Source organism: Gorilla gorilla, chromosome 1 (genome assembly GCF_029281585.2).
Source record: "Gorilla gorilla gorilla isolate KB3781 chromosome 1, NHGRI_mGorGor1-v2.1_pri, whole genome shotgun sequence".
In the NCBI taxonomy this organism is placed as follows: Eukaryota; Metazoa; Chordata; class Mammalia; order Primates; family Hominidae; genus Gorilla; species Gorilla gorilla.
Window position 1 is genome coordinate 85,079,126 of NC_073224.2, and position 3,239 is coordinate 85,082,364.

A 3,239-nucleotide genomic window follows, 5' to 3' on the forward strand; every position below is an offset into this window, starting at 1 on the left:
AATGCTCAGATTCCCCAGAACTCCCTGGACCTGCAGAAGTGGCCCAGTCCCCCTTGTTGAAACATAAAACCCCATTTCCCCCTTCACTCTTGCTTGCTTGAAAGCTACTCAGTAGCCTCAAAACAAGGCAAGTAACTTCCAGGAGGATGCTGGCCCATCTCAGGATCTGCCCTCTACTACCTGCCTGGCCACCAGACCCATAACCCCTCTGGAATCAAGGCTCAAGAGAGAGGTTTAATGATTTGCCCGGCACTTACACAGGTGATGTGTGACAGAGGCGAGGCTATAATCCAAAGTGGAACTAGTGATCAGATTTTTTACAGCAAGCTGCAGGCACTAAGGCAGTTTTCCTTTCTAAATAAATCTCTCAGACTTTCACTGAGTCAATAGAGATGGGAAACAGGTGATAAACAAGTATCATACACTCAGATTATTAAGTTACTACCCAGTCCATTTTTTTCATTAACCTTCTTTCCCATGTGTAAGGCTGGCTACATAATTTCCAGGACCCAACGCAAAATTAAAATGTGGGGCACATTTTTAAAAGCACAGAGAACTTTGCCTGTGGCAACAGCCGTGGTGAGAGGAGCGTGGCTCTCTCCTCTCCACCATGGCATGTGCTCGCCTACTAATATCGGTGTACTCTGAAAGTGGGGAGTCATCTGGCAAAAATGTCACTTTGCCTGCTGTATTCAAGGCTCCTATTCGACCAGATATTGTGAACTTTGTTCACACCAACTTGCACAAAAACAACAGACAGCCCCGTGCTGTCAGTGAATTAGCAGGTCGTCAGACCAGTGCTGAGTCTTGGGGTACCGGCAGAGCTGTGGCTCTAATTCCCAGAGTTCAAGGTGTTATGGGACTCACCATTCTGGCCAGGGTGCTTCTGGAAACATGTGTTGTGGAGGCTGAATGTTGGCACCAACCAAAACCTGATGCCGTTAGGATCATAGAGTGAACACAACCCAAAAATGATATGCCATCTGTTCTTCCCTGGCTGCCTCAGCCTTACCAGCACTGGTCATGTCTAAAGGTCATCGTATTGAGGAAGTTCCTGAACTTCCTTTGGTAGTCGAAGATAAAGTTGAAGGGTACAAGAAGACCAAGGAGGCTGTTTCGCTTCTTAAGAAATTTAAAGCCTGGAATGATATCAAAAAGGACTATGCCTCTCAGCAAATGAGAGCTGGCAAGGGCAAAATGAGAAACCGTCGTTGTATCCAGTGCACAGGCCCCTACATCATCTATAATGAGGATAATGGTATCATCAAGGCCTTCAGAAACATCCCTGGAATTACTCTGCTTAATGTAAGCAAACTGAACATTTTGAAGCTTGCTCCTGGTGGGCATGTGGGACTTTTCTGCATTTGGACCAAAAGTGCTTTCCAGAAGTTAGATGAATTTAATGGCACTTGGCGTAAAGCTGCCTCTCTCAAGAGTAACTACAATCTTCCCATCTACAAGATGATCAATACAGATCTTAGCAGAATCTTGAAAAGCCCAGAGATCCAAAGAGCCCTTTGAGCACCACGCAACAAGATTCATCGCAGAGTCCTAAAGAAGAACCCACTGAAAAACCTGAGAATCATGTTGAAGCTAAACCTACACGCAAAGACCATGCATGTGTCAGAACACCATTCTTCGCCAGGCCAGGAATCACAAGCTCTGGGTGGATAAGGCAGCAGCAGCAGCTGAAGCACTAGAAGCCAAATCGGATGAGAAGGGGGTTGCAGGCAAGAAGCCTGTGGTAGGTAAGAAAGGAAAGAAGATTGCTGTTGGTGTTAAGAAGCAGAAGAAACCTCTGGTGGGAAAAAAGGCAGCAGCTACCAAGAAACCAGTCCCTGAAAAGAAGCCAGCAGAAAAGAAACCTACTACAGAGGAAAGAAGCCTGCTGCATAAACTCTTAAATTTGATTATTCCATAAAGGTCAAATCATTTTGGACGGCTTCTTTTGAATAAAGACCTGATCAAAGAGGCAGTGAGAAAAAAAGAGCACGGAAAAAATGATGTTAAAGTACCAATATATAAGACATTTTCCTTTAAAAATATTTTTATTAATTACAAAGCATAATAGGGTCAACATCAATAATTATTAGGGAAATCAAAATCAAAATCACAATGAAATACTACCTCATGCCGGGCATGGTGACTCATGCCTGTAATCCCAGCACTTTGAGAGGCTGAGGCAGGCTGATCACTTGAGGTCAGGAGATGGAGACCAGCCTTGCCAACATGGTGAAATCCCATCTCTACTAAAAATACAAAAATTAGCCAGGTGTAGGGGTATGCCCCTGTAGTCCCAGCTACTCATGAGGCCGAGGCAGGAGAATCAGCTACTCATGAGGCTGAGGCTTGAACCCGGGAAGTGGAGTTTGCAGTGAGCCGAGATCACGCCAGCCTGGGCAACAGAGTAAGACTGTCAAAAAGAAAGGAAAGGAAGGGAAAGGAAAGGAAAGGAAAGGAAAGGAAAGGAAAGGAAAGGGCGGGGAGGGGGAGGGGAGGGGGAGGGTAGGGGAGGGGGAGGAGAAGGGAAGGGAACCACCTCACACTTATTAGAATGGATACTATTAAAAAAAACAGAACATAAGTGTTGGCGAGGATGTGGGAAAATTGGAACCCTTGTGCACTGTTGTTGGGAATGTAAATTGGTATAGACTTCAGAGAAAACAGTGTGACAGTTCCTCAAAAAACTAAAAATAGAAGTACCATATGATCCTGCAATTCCACTCTGGGTATATACCCAAAATAATTGAAAGCAGAGGCTCGAACAGATACTTCTATACTTATGTTCATAGCAGCACCATTCACAATAACCAAGGAGTAGAAGCAACCCAGTGTCCACTGACAGATGAATGGATAGCAAAATGTGGAATGTACATACAATGGAATATTACACAGCTTTAAAAAGGAAGGGAATTCTGACAATTCTAAAAGATGGATGAATTTTGAGGATATTATATAAAGTAGAATACGCCAGTCACAAAAGGACAAATATTTTACAATTCCACTTCTATGAGGTATCTAGAGTAGTCAAATTCAGTAGTCAAAATAGAATGGTGGTTGGCAGGGGCTGGAGAGAGGGGAGAATGAGGAGTTAATATTTAATAGGTACAGAATTTCAGTTTTGCAAGATAAAAAAGTTCTGGAGTTGGATGGTGGTGATCATTGCACAACAATGTGAATGTACTTAATGTCACCAAACTGTACACTTAAAAATGGTTAAGATAGTAAATTTTATGTTA

At 43.5% G+C, this 3,239-nt stretch overlaps 1 pseudogene; it reads left to right on the forward strand.

The window, feature by feature from the left end:
- The first annotated feature begins 585 nt into the window (after positions 1 to 585).
- Positions 586 to 1,950, forward strand: LOC115930202 (large ribosomal subunit protein uL4-like; annotated as a pseudogene).
- Positions 1,951 to 3,239: the final 1,289 nt, after the last annotated feature.